This window comes from Rattus rattus, chromosome 3 (assembly GCF_011064425.1).
Source record: "Rattus rattus isolate New Zealand chromosome 3, Rrattus_CSIRO_v1, whole genome shotgun sequence".
NCBI classification, from domain to species: domain Eukaryota; kingdom Metazoa; phylum Chordata; class Mammalia; order Rodentia; family Muridae; genus Rattus; species Rattus rattus.
Genome location: NC_046156.1, coordinates 39,059,038 through 39,075,807, shown reverse-complemented (window position 1 = coordinate 39,075,807; position 16,770 = coordinate 39,059,038). Strand labels below are relative to the sequence as shown.

Sequence of the window (16,770 nt, the reverse complement as noted above, 5' to 3'; positions counted from 1 at the left end):
GGGGGTCTCCTTATGTTAATTTCCCTGCTAGGCATATTCTCCGGTCTCATTCCTAGGACTGCTGTCCTGGCCAAATCTGAGTGTCAGCACTTTCAAGCAGATATGCCATTTCCACTTCTTCTAAAGCACTGGGTCTCACTCTCAAAATAATGTCTTCCATCAAAATAATATCCCTTAACTGGATGTCAGAGCCTATGGCCCAAGCCAGGGGCCTGATCTGCCAAGTCAGCTTCAATTGTTCCTTCCGGTAAATTTCTTTCCAAGTTTTCTAGAAGTTCTAGGGCTAAAAGCCCCCAGAAGGTGAAAAAGAAAGAGAGATATTTCTTCTAATAAAAGGATGGGAAAAGCCAATGTACATTCGTCCTGTGGGTCATCTTGTGCTAGCAGCGAAAAGAGCTGACTATTCTTAAGATAGAGAAATGAAAAGAAGGGTGATTTAATAAAAAGTTCTGAGGCTTTGCTGGTCTTATCTCCCATCACTTTCATTTTTAGAGATATTTTTAAGGGAATTCACACAACGGTAACAATCTGTCATCAGCTTGGTCCTCTGAAAACTCAAGTTATCCCAAAGTTTTTGCTGAGGTTTCTTCATGAGAGGAGTCGAGACTTCGAATAAACACGCCAGTCACTCTGCGCACCACGTACAAAGCTGGATGCAGTATTTTCGTCTGATTTAATGTATGTACATGCACGCAGATTGGTCTCAACCTCGTTTCCATTCCATTTACATTCAGAAAGAAAAAGGTCTCCATATTTCCAGGGGTTGTCTATACTATTCTGTTTTTATGGAAACATTAGAGAGAACAGCCAATTACGCAAGACTCCATTTCGTTTTGATTGCCTTAAAATACATCTGCTGGGGTTTTACAGGCCTGTACTAAAGAAAGAAAAATACTTACCACCTAATTCCGGATATCTTGTAACTTAGGAACCACTAGACATAAAATCATTGAGTCTCCAGGGCAAGAAAGAGCCTAACGTGGAAACAAGGAAATCAAGTTGATCGATGACGAAGAACGAAAATGAGAACTTTCACTCCTGAAAAGGCTTTTCTTTTTTTTAACTTTTACAATATTTGCCCTTCTTATTTATTTGATTTTGCTGTGTGCCTATGTGGTCAGAATCTATCTTGTGGCTTTCTTAACCCAAGTACAGTTAAGATACATTATTTACCAAGCAACGGTAGAAACGTGATTTAAAAAAAAAATTAAAACAATTACATTGTTCACTGGAACAAAAGTCACAAACTCATATGCCTTCCAGAGCCAAACAGATAGCCTGTTACCTTGTGTGGCTCCGAGGCATCATTCATTCCTGCTACATTCCTCACCATGGTAGATGGGGAATAATAAATACACAAGGCTAGGAATGCCAGGGGCAGTATGCAAGAAAAGCCAGTGTGCAAAGTGACCCTGCACAAAATAATAAGTAACCGTGGGCCTCTCATCAAACTGGAGGGCACAGGACTCTGCCAACAGAGCAGATTCATGTCTGCATGGGCATTTTGCACAGCAGTTCATACTGCTTATGACTAACCTCTCAGAGGAGAAGAGGCAATCTGTCTATGGATAGCTAAATTGTGTCTCCTGGGCACGGTATATGGCTAAGTTGCTATAGTGTTTGTCTAATGTGCAGGAAGCTCAGGGATCAATCCCCAGTACCACATAAACTGACTAGGCATAGTGGCACAAGCCTATGATCCAAACACTTGGGAGACGGAGGTAAGGAGAATCAGAAGTTCTAGGTCATCCTTGACTACACAGTAGGTTTAAGGCTAGCCTGGGCTAAATACGATTGATCTTGAAAAACACAAAATAAGAACTGTCTCTTGTGTTATTAAATTATTATATCCCCCATCACTCATTTATAAGATCTTTTCTTTTTTTCTCAAAGACCCGATTTTAAGAAAAACTTTTAAATGAAAAGATAGTGAAGCAGCGAAGCCCATTCCACACGCAAAGCAGTTGAATTGTTCCATTGTCTGTTATGATAAGAATGTATAACAAATCTCTGTTTCCACAGTAACATATAATTTTTAGATCCAAATGTACTGTTTATTTAGCAAAAGGCATCCACTACAGCTTTGCATCTCCGCCTGTCTGTTCCTGCCATGAAGCTGTTCTTTGAAATGCAAGCAAGCCCAGCACATGAACAAGCACCCTACACGATGACATGGCCCTTCAGAACAAAAGCTTAGAGCCTAGAGAAGTAGCATTATGTAAGGCAGAGGACATGGCAAAAGTCCTGAGGAACTGCGGTACACAGTTGGTTAAATCTGCCGTGATAGGACAAAGAAGTGCCAGAGATTTCAGAATAAAGAACAGCATTGAAAGCAGTCCTTAAAGCCGGTCATAGCTACATGTGCCTCTAGCAGCAGCAGCGGGAGGCAGATAGGGAGGTCTCTCTAGCCCAAGAGAGCCTTGGCCAGCACGGCTGAAAGCGTGAGTGAGCTTCTGGTTCAGTGAAAGAGCCTGTCTCAAGGGATGATGATGGAGAGTGACAGAGGAAGACGCCTTACTCCCTCCTCTGCTCTCCACATGCAAGGCACATAACACTGATGTGTGCCTGTGTGCACACGTCACACACACACACACACACACACACACATACACACACACACACACACACACACACAAGATGTACCTGAACAAAGTAACATGAGACAAAAAAATATATTGCATTGAATTAGTAAAGACACTAATGTAACAAAAGCTAATAACATAAACCAAACATTAGCCTCCTTGAGCTTCTCTAGGTGACCTCCATAGATCATGTCTTTCCTCTACCCTAAATCTTACAAAAGCTCCACTCTCTCATAGGAGAGCTCAGCTCCCCACAATCGCCGTCTAAGCTTTCATTCTGTCTATTTCAACAAGGGGTAGTCCCTTGGTTCCCAACAGTTCCTGTCTACAGGCTCTGTGTTTATCATCCCATCTTAGAGGTTTTCTACCCCTGGAGACCCAAGAGACTCCTTCCCATTCTCATGCCTTCTCTTACGTGTCCTCCTCCCACTCTACCTAGAAATATATATATATAGTTAGTATATATTACATATAATTAGTGTATTATATACTATATATTAGTATACACACTGTAATATAAAGTAACATATAATATACTAGATGTATATAATGTGTATGTATGTGTATAGTTTACTATACTATTCTCTCACTATAATCTTACTATCCCTGTCTCCTTTTATTCTACTTAAACGTTATCTCTATCATACATATGTTATGTAGTAATCTTGCTTAATCTCAGCTCCTTCTGTTACATAAGTTCCAGGAGATAGAGATGTCTATGGATTCTGTCCACTTCCACGTCTGGGCTCCTCCCGGGCATGACTGAATAAAGACGATGCACAAGCCACTGTAAACACCGAGTCAATACAGAATATACTGCAGATAGGTGAGCTGTACAAAGCGTACAAAGCAGCCAAACTTCAGTCGGTGTGCACACTGGATCTTTGGGGTGCAAAGATTACTCTGCCTTACAGGGACAATCTCTGAAAACTCCCAGAGCCACACTCAAAACCGTGATCGTTCCATCTCGGTTTAGCCTGACATGGTCTCATCAGGATACCCTGGCAGTGTGGTAAAAAAGCAAAGCTGTTGGGTGTAAAACATTCCTCAGTCAAAAGTCTGGGTCTGAGATTTAATGTGAGTTTCAGGTTTCAAACGAAGGCTAAAATTGAAATGTTTATGAGTTGTATAGATTAGTAATAATTATTAATTCTATATAAAGAATAGAGTAGAGATCAGGTGCTTATAGAAGTTTAATCCCTTTGTTTTAATAATTAATGAGAAAAGACAAAGCACCTCCAGTCTCCTAAACCGATCTGCTTATATTTACATAACTTATCTACCACCCCACTTGCCAATGCTGTAAGTTCAAACTAACAAACCCTGGACTGACGGGCTTAGGAACAGAATGGCCAACTGTACAACTCATTTGCCAAGCATTATTTCTCCCTTCAGGATCCAGGATTTTCAATTCTGCCCTTATATTTTTTCATTTTTCCACCAATCTCTTCAATCTGCTTCAGTTATTGCACCACTAAGAAAAAAAGTTTTTCTTTTCCTGATGAATTAAAAATTTATTTGTTTCCTATTCTTTACTTCTGTACTACTTCATAAAAATAAGCACTTTGAATTTAATTTTGAAAACAAAGACACTGAGTGATCTCATATGCTCCTTCCAATTGTCCATAATGTTTTTACAATAGGCAAGATGGACCATTTCAATGACTCTCAAATGTTTTAATCTCAAGGTCTCGTTCCATTATTCAAATGCATTTAAGAGTCTCAAAATGATTTCATGGATATGGGCTGTTTTGATAAGTATTAAATACATACAAATCACAACAAAACTCTTAAGCACAAGCACACCCAAGGACACATTCCACTACCTGTGGGAGTGATGACATCATCATATGTTGTATATAATCTGAAAACTTCTTCAGTGTAAGAGGAGAGTTTAGAGAGGAAATGGCATTCTGAATAAATGAATAGCAGGCATTACAGTGAAGATAACTCTCAAATATCAAGTGTCTCCCAAAGGCCTGAGGAACACTTTGGGGTTACTGAACCACACTTTGAGAAACACTTACCTAATCTTTACTTGATTAAAAAAATTATTTGAAATGTAAATGTAAATAAAAATGTCGTCCAATAAAAAATATTAACCAAATTCTTCTATTTTTGAGAGTTTTTCTTTTTTTTTTTTTTGTATGTTTGGGGTTTTTTTCCTCACATACAAAGTCCTCGGTAGCCTGGCTATGTCTGTTTTATCTCTTATCCTGCAGCTATAAAGAGAGAGAGAGAGAGAGAGAGAGAGAGAGAGAGAGAGAGAGAGAGAGAGAGAGAGAGAGAAATGAAAAATATACCTAAGTAACTCTCAGACCCAGAAGTATATATGTCCCAACAACTCATACTTTATTTCTTAGAAAGGGACACATGGTGCTAATTCAGTGTAAAAAGAAGCTGGTAACGTTGCCTACCATACTCACCCACTTTAAAATTTCTGAGAAAATTTCTAAATGCAATATTTGAAATCAAAACATTTGAGTTCCACTTGGTCCATAGGGAAGAACCTAGTACTGTGTGGTTCTGTCAGGCAGTGGGTAGAAGAGAAATGGCAGACAAGTCAAGACCCAGAAAGTTCATTTGGAAGAAGATAGGAGTGGAGAGGGGCTACCCTCTTAACAAGGTTTTTATCTCCTAGAGCTTTTCTGATCTAATGATCCTGAAGTTCATTTATAGTCTCAGTTTTCCTAAAAGTCTTACACATTACATATCATTTTTATACTAATGGTTAGGTAGGGAAAAATAAGAAAAGGCAAGATTCGTCAACTTGGCACAACCTGGAACTACCTGGAAAGACAGTCTTCAGGAGAGATGACTTACATTAGTTTGTCCTATGGGCATGTCTCTTAGGAATTTTCTTAAGTAATAGGTAAGAAAAAACTAGTCCAGTATGGGCGGTGCCATTCCCTAGGCAGGGGCTCCTTAACTATGTAAAAGTAAAAAATCAGCTGAGCAAAAGCAAGGGAGCATCGGTGCAATTCATTTCTCTGCAGTCTGCACTAGGAATACATGACTAGAAGCTCCAAGTTCCGGCTGTTTTGACTCCTCTATAATAAAAGTCTATATGTGGGACTGCATGCTGAAATGAACACTTTCTTCCCCAAGTCTCTTTAAGTTGGGATTCTTTGCCACAGCAGCAGAAATAAAACTAGAGCAAGGGTCTTGAAGGTTAGCATGGGTGGCCTTAGACTTGATCTGCTGAAATCACAACTGTGCCTTAGGGTTTTTTTTTTTTTTTTTTGGTTGGTTGGTTTTAGCTTTTGTTCTTGTTGTTGTGTTGGGGGGTGTGTGTGTGTGTGTGTGTGTGTGTGTGTGTGTGTGTGTGTGTGTGTGTGTGTGTGTTCATTTCTTCTTGTTTGAGACAGACTCATGTAGTCCAAGCTGGCCTCAAGATCCTGATCTTCTTGCCTCAGTCTCCTGGATTCTATGATTACCAGTATGAACAGTGGTGGCCGGCTCAGAATGCACCATCAGTAGCTCAGCTTTAGGGTAATGTTTTTTGGGGGATCTTCAGATAGTCTTATCTCCAGAACGTCTTCGCTAGCACAAAAATCTTTCAGAAATTTTGTTGTCTACCCCTCAGACCACTAAGAAGCATGTGATCTAAAAGTCACCACCTACCAGTCTTAATATTGCCTGGTGAATAGACTGTGAATAAGGACCTAGTCTTTCTATGTCTTCACTATTGTCCTTGATAAACCAGGCCAAAAAAATTTTTCAAAGTACAGAGTACTGGATTCTCAGCATCTCTATGTCAAAAGCCACTGCAGTCCTCCACACCCTGCTGCGTCTGCCAGCCTCTGAGGTAAGAAGCCATCAGAGGTACAGAAACGAAACAATGAGACAGACCAGCACCAGGAGCTCTGAAATGCCACAGATTATGACTGCAGCCTCAATCAAGGTGTCTTCCATGAGCAAACTATGACTTCTTTACAGCTAAAACAGAGAAAAACAATGTTATTCAAATACCAGAGTGAGGTGGTACACAGGAGGTCCTTGGCAGGCCATGAGTCAGGTACCTGACCCAAGCCTACCTCTATATTGTACCACTGTGTTCCAAACACAGTCCTCAGACCTGCCCCAATACAACATGTAGAAAACTGCAACCTCTCACCAGAGCTCACCCCTTTGTAGACATAAGAAAAGGATGTTCCCAGTTATCATCTAATATTAATGACTTATTTTACATAAGGTTTAATTCTTTCATACTCTGCAAACAAATTGAAACATACATCAAGACAATGTCTCATCCAAGACAAAAATGTTTACTTAACATTTAGCACGATGAAGCTTCAGTTTGATTGGATTCCGCTGCCTGCTTCCTTCCTTTGTTTATGAAGTAAGAGTGGGATCTAAACACAGTGTTTCAAAAATGCCAGAACAACAATGGCCGGAGAAAACTAACCACAGAGTTTCCTGCAAGGCATGGTCCTAACCTTATCTGAGTACAGAAAATTTACTCAGAGTAAATACACCAATGACAGTGACAAAGAAGCCTTTAGAGCTAAGGTTCCCATAGATTGTTTAAGTGAATGAAAGCATTGGTGTAATCTGAATTAGTGAAAATGGAGATAAGTAAACTAGAAGAGGGCAAGCCTAGACATGGAAGCCTAGATTTAGCTCACATTTTCAAAAAGCATATTATTGGTTATGAATATGAAGGAACATGTGACATTAATTCAGCCAGTGGATACTTCTAGTTAAACTCCTGTCTCTGCACTAGGATGGTGCCTTAGTTAGGGTTTCTATTGCTGTGAAGAGATACCATGACCATAGCAACTCATAAAGAAAAACGTTGGGGTTGGCTTATAGTTTCAGAGGTTCAATCCATCATCATCATGGGGGGAAGCATGGCGGCATGCAGGCAGACATGGTGCTGGAGAAGGAGCTGAGAGTTCTACATCTAGATGTGAAGGCAGCAAAAGGGGGAGACTGAGTCATACTGGCCAGATTTGTGCATATATATGAGACCTCAGAGCTTACCTATACAGTGGCGTACGTACTTCCTCCAAAAAGGCCACACCTCCTAATAGTGCCAAGTACTCCCTATGGGCCAAGCATTCAAACTCATGAGTCCATGGTGGCCTTAACTATTCAAATCAGCAAAGATGGGGAAGCAGAGCCCTCCCCATGTTCACGCAAAAGGAAGAAGGAGAGACATTCCTGCTCCCACATGCCACAGGTAAGGCTAGGTTGCACATTAGCCATCATAGAAGTGGTAAAAAAAAAAATCTAGTATCCAGTGGGTGATATGTGTGCACAGAGGGGTAACAGTAGACATCCACCCGACCCAGGGCTTTTAGAGGCCCACACGTGAGCAACAGATGCAAATCGGGCAGGCTCGCTCACCTCTTCCGTTCATTTCGCTGGGGTTTTCCCAGGTGCCAAGGAAGCCCACCAAATTCATGCATTCTTCTCTGTGACCTACTTTAGCACATTTTCATCATGGTTTAAAAATAAAAATTTCATGCTGCCTTGGCCCTTTTTAAATTCCTAGGAACCTAATAGTCTTCCATGAGGTTTGGAAAATAATTGCGAGTCAGCCTGCACTACCTCGGTGCTCTCCCTCTGTGTTCTGCCGAGACTCTGCTACTCTGGATATTCTGAGGCATTTTGCTTTCCTGTGCTGCCTATCCTCATTGGCTATTATTACTTTAAGTATTCTTTCTGCTATTACCTTTTGTCACCAAGCCTGGCTCATACGATGGGCCAAGCCTTCCTTCCTTTTCCTGTAATTTCCTATTTGCTCTTTATCCCTGTTAAAAAGCCAGTCCACCTTTATTTCTTTTTGTCATCTTTTCTTTTCCTTCTGACAGACTTTTTTTTTTTTTTGTGATGTGACTTTGCCCCTTTACTAATAACATCTATTTCATGGACCCGCCTGTACAAACTTTGCCCTGCCTGGCTCCATTCTCTGGCACAGAAATTTTACGCAAACATCTTTTACCATGATCCATGTTCCATTTTTATGTCTTTTGAAACATAGCCCTGTCTCTACTGATGTTTTTATTAGAAATTACGAGAGCATTAAGTCATTAAAATCTGTATCACTTAGCTGTGTCATTCTACTGCCACCCCTGTCAGCGACCCTTGGAATAACACCGTAATGGAAAATTACTCTTTCGTGCATACAGTGAAAAAGAGAGAAGGGAAAAGTGATGGGGAAAGAAAACAGATAGAGTGCAGAGGCAAATCACTGGGGTCTGCGAAAGTGTCAATCAATCACTTTCTCCGATGTAAATGGCCAACTGGAATCATTCTGAGATTCGGCAGATACTCTGGGATAAAAAGGAGGGCAAAAAGACAAGAAAAGAATGGAGGAAAGATAAAAAAAACTGTCTACTCCTTTTCCTCTTGACATCATTTCCTTCCTAAATTGTTTGTTAATTTATTCTCAGGTCTATTTATCCCTTCAATGACTATTCATAGTGTGTTTACTGTGCACTGGGCAGAAAGCAGCAGCACTTCTCATTAGCACAGAGCTGGGGACCACAATGGTCTGGTGTCCATTCTAAGTGTGTTTTTTTTCTTATCTTTTTTTTTTTCGGAGCTGGGGATCGAACCCAGGGCCTTGCGCTTGCTAGGCAAGTGCTCTACCACTGAGCTAAATCCCCAACCCCTTTCTGGTGTCCATTCTAGTACCTAATGATTCTCATTGGAGATTGGTGCGCCAATCTCCTAAAATTATTTCTCAATAGGAAAATGGTCAGACAAGGAGACAAGCTACACATCCTTGTCACTTCAAGTGGTTTGTTGCCCAGGGCATTAGAAGTCTGTGTTGGTGAAGCCAGGGGAAGCGACTTCCTGTTCTGATGGGTAGCCACCTAAGACGAAGCAGTCATAGCTTTACAGGAAGTCTCATACTATTTCTTCTTGTAGGGAAAGTGACTGTTCAATTCACACAGACAATGTGGCTTCAGAATCACTTTTAGGAAGAGTGATGAGAGGGACATCGCGTCTTGCAGAATAGCAACAAGAGGAATAGATGTGACCAGAGGTGACCTTATCTCTTGAGAATTTTCTTTCCTCTCTGTTGTATCCCAGACTGTCTTAAAAATATTTCAAGATCAGCATTGATTAGTTTTGCTTCTCAGTTGTATTTCTTTGCATGAAACGAAGCACAAAGGGATTTGCATGTGTACGAGGTTCCAGAAGTGATTTGGACTCACATTTGAATCTTGGGTGACTTTAAGGAAGTCACTTGCTTCCCTGAGGAACCATTTTCCTAGCTGGAAGAATAGAAATGGAGGTGGTGCCAGGAGGCTCCGAACAGGCATGGCTTCATCTACAGATGGTGAAGAGAAACAGAAGGGAATGGCCCCGCTCACACAGGCATGGGTGACACATCCAGTTACCAGCCAGTCTTTGCTTCGTTTGCCCATTGCCCGTGTTTTTAATATCATCCCTGCTGCTGATCCTCCTTTATGTAGCCGTAGAAGCAGAGCAAACTCTTTGGGTAATGTAGGGAGCTCTGTCTGAAATTAAAGTCCAAGATTGTGATGGGCGAAAAGAAAATCTCATAAAGAGAATCCTTTACACAGTCATTACAGATTTCTGGCTGGGAACTGCATGTAGAACAATAGAAACATTTATTCCTGTGTTATTTCTGGAAGTCATTTGGATGTCAGGTTCAAGGCCAAAGAGACCACAACAGGGGCTCATTTGGAATAAGCAGATGGAGTTCTGCCCAGAGCTGGGGAGGAGTCCTTTAGTGGGAGAGGCCTTGATTCCTTTGCTTTCAAGCCCCCTGGTGGAGAACAGAATCAGAACACTGAGACGAAATCCCTTGCGGGACTCCTAGCATCTGACAGATCCGTATTCCAGATTAGCTTATTTTCTGTTGCTAAAAACACGATACACAGGATGCGCAAGTTAGACAAGGAGAAAATGTTTATTTCGGCTCACGACGCTGACCCAACAACAAATTTAACAGTCAACACAATACAAATCAAAGTTTATCATATGGTTTAAAGTATTAATTGCTATGGAAGAGACGGTGTTGATTTCAAAACCAGACTAAATTTTTAAAAGGGTTAAACTGTCAAGTTTGAATTGTGCATAAGAAGAAAATGAACATCACGTGCACCGACCTCTTTTTCCAAGTCTGACATCCAGTTTTACATCACAGAGTTCATTTATTTATACAATGGAGAATATTAATGCAGGGCTCCATGAAAAATCTGGCCTGAGATTAATAGTTCCAACACAAACAGACAGTGAGCAATGGCTGTTTTCTAAACATCTATCCATTATTATCTTGTGATTCCCCAGAATTTTACATCCAGAGACACCTCTGCCATGTATGGGAAGGAATTATATGAGTCTAGACTAGAGGGGCTGGAGAGATGGCTCAGTGGTTAAGAGCACTCATTGCTCTTCCAGAGGTCCTGAGTTCAAATCCCAGCAACCACATGGTGGCTCACAACCATCTGTAATGGAATCTGATGCCTTCTGGTGTGTCTGAAGAGAATTACAGTGTACTTATATATAATGAGTCTAGACTAGAAATTGAATATGTATCTGTGGTGATTTGAATAAAAATGCCCCTCTTGGGTCCATATATTTAAATGCTTAGGGAGTGGCACGAGTTGAAATGGTTAGGACGTATGGCTTTGTTGGTAGAAGTGTGCTAGTGGGGATGGGCTTTGACGTTTTCAAAAGTCCAAATTGGGCCAGTATCTCTCTCTCTCTCTTCCTATTGCCTGTGGAACTGGATGTCAAACCGTCAGCTATTTTTCCAGCACCATGTCTGCCTGCCTGCCCCTGTGCTCCCAGTCATGAGGAGAATGGACTGAACCTCTGAAACTATAAGCCAGCCCCAATTAAATGTTTCCCTTTATAAGAGTTGCCGTGGTCATGGTATCTCTTCACAGCAATAGGAAATTGACTAAGTTTAGTGCCAATTTACAAAAATCTTCCCTGAAGGTTTTATTCCCATACTTGTCTTGTGGTTGGTTTGGTGAGTGTGTGTGTGTGTGTGTGTGTGTGTGTGTGTGTGTGTGTGTGTGTGTGTGTGTGCATATGTTTCTGTGTATGTGTGTTCGTGTGTGTATGTTTCTGTGTATGTGTCTGTATCAGTGTGTCCATGTCTGGGTCTGTGTGTAGGTATAGAGGGGCAGGTGTTTAACATAGGATTGAATCCATCAATCTTATCAATGTATTACATATTATTGCAGACTATTTGAATCCGGAGGTTACCAATTTGGCTAGCTCCAGGAGTCTCTTGTCTCTGTGCACAGTGGGTTTATGGGTAACCTACCACACAAGCCTGACAGCTCTGATTCAGGGCAAGCAGTTTATCTTCTGACCATCTCCCCGGCCCCATAAGCCTATGACCCACTCAGAGTAATGGGGCACAAAATGCCATTCAGTAGAGACTTCTAGAAAAGATCATCCTCATTTTCTTATTTTTGTATGTCAGGGAAATGGGGTCTGAGTAACTGCTTTAGACATTTCACTGAAGATGACCTGAAGATTGTATAGACACAAGTGTCAGAGTGCAACAAATCCCAGAAGAACAAACTCACAGATAGAGCAAGCCGTGGTAGACCATTCAGCTATGCAAGGCAATGAAAAGACCTTCAGAAATCACATTTTCCATTTCCTAAACAAAGGAGAGCTGTGGATGGGGTATCCAGCTCCTGGTCCCTTAGTCCTATAAAACATCTTGTCTCAGCACAGCAATCCTTCCCCAAAGTAAACCTGCCTTTATTAAAGTCAACTTGTATACCAAGTCAACATTTGTATGTGTAAGTCACACAGAAGCAAGTTCTTAAATTTGAAGAGAGAGAGAAAGAGAGAGAGAGAGAGAGAGAGAGAGAGAGAGAGAGAGAGAGAGATTTTCCAGAAAACTAAAAATAGTAGAGCGTATTGAATTAGAAATGAAAGGTGCAGATGTTAAGGCAGGCTCAGGGGCATCAATTCTAAGGTAATTTAGGGGAAGGAAATGACAGACGCTCTCAACCTCCAGCATAGTAAGTTGTTTCTTGATGCCATCTTAATGAAAGCAGCACGCTCTCTTTCCTCTTCTGCAATACCGTCAACGGATTTTCTCATCCTCTCTGTTTTTTTTCTCTCCTACTTTTGCATAGATTTTGTATTTTTGTTTTTAATAAAGGTAGAAGTGGTTTTTTTAGAATTTCTATTGCAACAGCAGGGCTTGAACTTCAGGTCAGCTGAAAGGAAGAGTGTGTGCTGTCTCCATGGAAACCATAGCAGTATAATGTCAGGTACTAAGAGACATCAAGAATGAAGGTATAAAATCCCTGCATCATTTTAATAAACACATCCTACTTACCGTTATTTAACTGTACTCTGCGTACATATGCTCTATGCCTTAATAGCCACTCTTCATCAATTTCCTTTGACCGTGGCTAACCTTTCTCAGTTGGTCTTGATTATGCTGCTAAGTAAATAAAGATGAAAAGAATGCTCTTCATTAAAGTATTATAAATGCCTTATTATTCTGAAATCTCATTAGACATATATATGCCTTAATTAGAAAACAATACAGCAGGGGACTCCTTCATAACGGTTAACTTAAACCCACAGAGACCAGCAGATCAATTAAGAATCAGGGCTCGCATTTTGCTCATAATTCCTTATCTTATACTACAAGCTCCCTGTGTTCCATGTGGGAGGGGAACAAATGGAATAAGATGAATTGTTTTACCCCACCCCCTGGTTACGAGTACTGGTACCTTCAGCGATTGTTCTATCAGAGCATTTCTGTGGAAGAAAGAAGAATGAATGGCCCCAGGTACCCTTGATCTCCCAGGCATCAGCAGATGCACTCAAATGTTTGAAAACCCCACTGTACAGAAATTGGTAGGAAGAGCTCAGGGGCAGTGCTGTGAAGCAAATGGCTGTCAGTGCCTAAACCTTCCTTGTCTTTCCTCTTGGCACTTCCCCTCAACCAATGGGTCTCTTAGGTTCTCTACTGATCTTCTTTCTACACATTCACTTGCATCAAGAAGCAAGGATAAAGGAAAGAAGGAAGGAGCAGGGAAACAGAGTGAAGGTGGGGATAGGGAGAAGGGACAAGGAGAGGACCCACGTATGACAGTTCCAGTAATCCCCACACTTCGGAGGCAGAGGTGAAGCATTACTGCAAGGACAAAGGAAGCCTAGTCTACATTGTGTGTTTCAGGCCAGATCCAGTTATACAAAAAGAGACCTTGCCTCAACACACACACACACACACACACACACACACACAGAGTGCCTCAACACACACAGAGAGAGAGAGAGAGAGAGAGAGAGAGAGAGAGAGAGAGAGAGAGAGAGAGAGAGAGTGTGCACATATACAGGCTCGTCAGTAAGTTACCAATGATTATAAAGCAAACAAAGGACTCAGGAACACAATCCTACCTTCTGGAGAAAACAGTTGTGAATGAAAAGCCTGGTAAGGAAATCTGCACCATAGAGAGAATCTTCTAAAAGGCTTATTATTAGCTGCTTAGGATTTCAGAATTGTGGAGAAATTAGAATGTTGAAAATCCAGAGCCTAATTACATTTTATTTGAGGGCTATTTTTGGCCTCTTTAGTACCCATTCTTTGTCCTTGTTTTAGTAGGTGTAGCCTCATTGGAGGAAGGGTGTCACTATGAGGGTAGGCTCTGAGATCTTCCTCCTCGCTGCCAGGAAGCCAGCCTTCTCCTATCAGCCTTCTGATGAAGATGTAGAGCTCTCAGTTCCTCCTGAACCATGCCTGACTGGACACTGCCTGTTCCCACCTTGATAATGAACTGAACTTCGGAACCCAGGCTCAATTAAATGTTGCCTTTATAAGACTTGCCCTGGTTATAGTGTCTCTTCACAGCAATGAAAACCATAACTAAGACACAGATCCATTCCCTTCCACCAACCAAAATACTGAGAATATTGCCAGGTAACATCTGAGGTCCACAGCCCAGGTCTCCACTCTTCCCTACAGTCACTATGCCTACCTGATGTTTCCAACAATGTATTTTAAAAGTACCTTGATTTAAGACTTTCTTTACTCTGTTCATACTTGTTCAAAAAAAAACCCAAAAAACAACAACAAAAAAAACTTCATCAAACTGTTTCCGCTTTGGAACATGGTCACTCATATTTGGCTACAGAATAAAATATCTCATTCTGTTTGAGAGAGAGCTGTCATTCTTATGCCAATACAGCCAGGATACTAGGTGACAGTTTTTTCTGGTTTAGCCAACTCCTACACATCACTCATTTAAAACATAATTGCTCTAGATTTTTAAGTTTATATATGACATTAAAAGAACATTAAACAAGGTCTAGAAAGATGGCCCAGCTAATAAGAGCACTGGCCACTCTTCCGGAAGACCTAGGTTATTCCCAGCACCTATATGATGACTTATAACTCCTTAACCTCAGTTCTAGGGGAATCCAAGGCCCTCTTATGATCTCTCTGAGTACCAGTCCTGCATGTGGTATACAGAAATACAGGCAGGCAAAAATCCATACACATAAAATTATTTTTTGTTTTAAAAAAAACAAGAACAAAGACCTACTTATATTCAAAAATTTCAACTGAAATCTTGTGAAATAATGTTCACAATTAAAAAGAAGCAATAAACCTATGCTTCATGTAATCATATAAATTCATATACACCTTTAAACATATACATCCACATACATATTTTAGACAGAGATGTGGAATGCTGCATTTAATAATATAGAGGCTCTTATACCATGACCAGGAAAAGTCAAGGTCTGATCTTTGGTTTTCAGTGTCATCTGATAGTGTACAATAACCCAAGTGACCTTTCTGCTCTAGTCAAAGACTCCTCTGTAGACAGAAGAATGGCAACAACAGAATGAGGTCACCCTGCCTTGAGTAAAGAGAGATAAAAGAGAGAGCCCTGGGGAAATGGAGCCTGCATCACTACGACAATATGTGTTTTAAGTGCTGAGGCTTCATTAGAGTTGACAGTCTCAGAGGACACTTGGATTTCTCTTATCCTCATCCCAATCTACTGTAAGCCAAACAATGAGTTCAAGTACACACCTTACCAGTTCAAGGGCATTGCTGTGGGAGAGAAAGTTTCAATCTCATTGGCTCCTGAGCATGTGAAGCAGGAGGGGACATGTATCCTCGTCCTGACTGTGTCCTCAGAAAGCAGTGACACAGGAGCAAAGCTGTGGGGCTATCTGCAGAGTTCAGTGTGAAGGTCATTTGGAGGACATTGGGTGTCATTGAAGTCAAGACAGAATCTTTGGGTAGTCACATCTATATGTTCAGGGTAATGAAGTCTTCTGACTAGTCTTACTTAGAATATAGTCTTACCTAGCACTTACTCTATCCAATTGCAATAGGACTTTAAAAACCAGCCCCACCTGTCTCAGTCATTTATTCATTTTTCTGGCTGGCCTGAAATAAATTATTAGGCTTCTGAGAAAACCAGGAAACTGGGATAGCTATTCAGCAATTCATCTAGGACCAAAGAGGGGCAGAATTCAGGAAGCACTTATCTTGCCGGATAGGTATTTAAGTGGGTAAAATCAAGACTCACCCAAATATCCCCTAGTCCACAGATGACAGGATCCAGGAAAGTGGAGACACAGAAGTCACAGCCCATGGAAGAAGCACATGCAGTCCCCCATGTTGTCTACCCTCCATGCTCCATTCTCTGAGCCAATTCACTCCCACGTCCTCGAGTTTATACCAAAGTGAACCACTTTGAAGCCTCGAGAGGTTGACAAAAATATTGTTCCCAATATTAAGTTGGGTTTTTTTGTCCCCCAAATGAATACTTTTGAATTACAAATGTATCTGTTCACTTCTGGCCATAACGTTTTGCAGTGAATAAATGGAGACTTAATGAATAAAATCTTGTTCTAAGCATGGCTATTATATTTGATTTTACAACTCATTTTTTTTTCCTCTTCTCCCATGCAAAATTTTCTGAATCCAAAATAATCTTACATATTTCTAAACTAAAGATGGGGGAAGACTTAAAATAAGTTTTACTGTAAGTCCAAATTTAACAGAATTTGTCCTTCTGACCTTTAAAATATGAATGTAAAATTTGGCTTATCAGACTAAGTTATTATTTCGTATTCTCCATAGGCCTGTCTACACACCAGAGTCAACTCTGGGACTGCTCTTTCAAAGGGTTCTCCAAGGTCAACAAAACCTGAGATTACAAATAAAAAATTAATTTATGAAATCAAATCACAA

At 40.8% G+C, this 16,770-nt stretch overlaps 1 protein-coding gene across 7 annotated transcripts in view; it reads right to left on the bottom strand.

The window, feature by feature from the left end:
• The window catches only part of LOC116896315, a 153,742-nt gene that overhangs the window by 46,438 nt on the left and 90,534 nt on the right, over positions 1–16,770 (bottom strand). For 3 of the 7 annotated variants that reach the window (XR_004387330.1, XR_004387328.1, XR_004387327.1), the window contains exon 3: positions 12,883–12,990. The exons of 1 other annotated variant lie outside the window; for it this stretch is intronic. The gene's annotated coding sequence lies outside the window, so the exon portion shown is untranslated. Of the gene's footprint in view, positions 1–5,934; positions 6,522–11,641; positions 12,991–16,770 lie in introns of those variants that run through there. 3 more of the 7 variants (XR_004387329.1, XR_004387326.1, XR_004387325.1) reach the window with 3 other exon arrangements.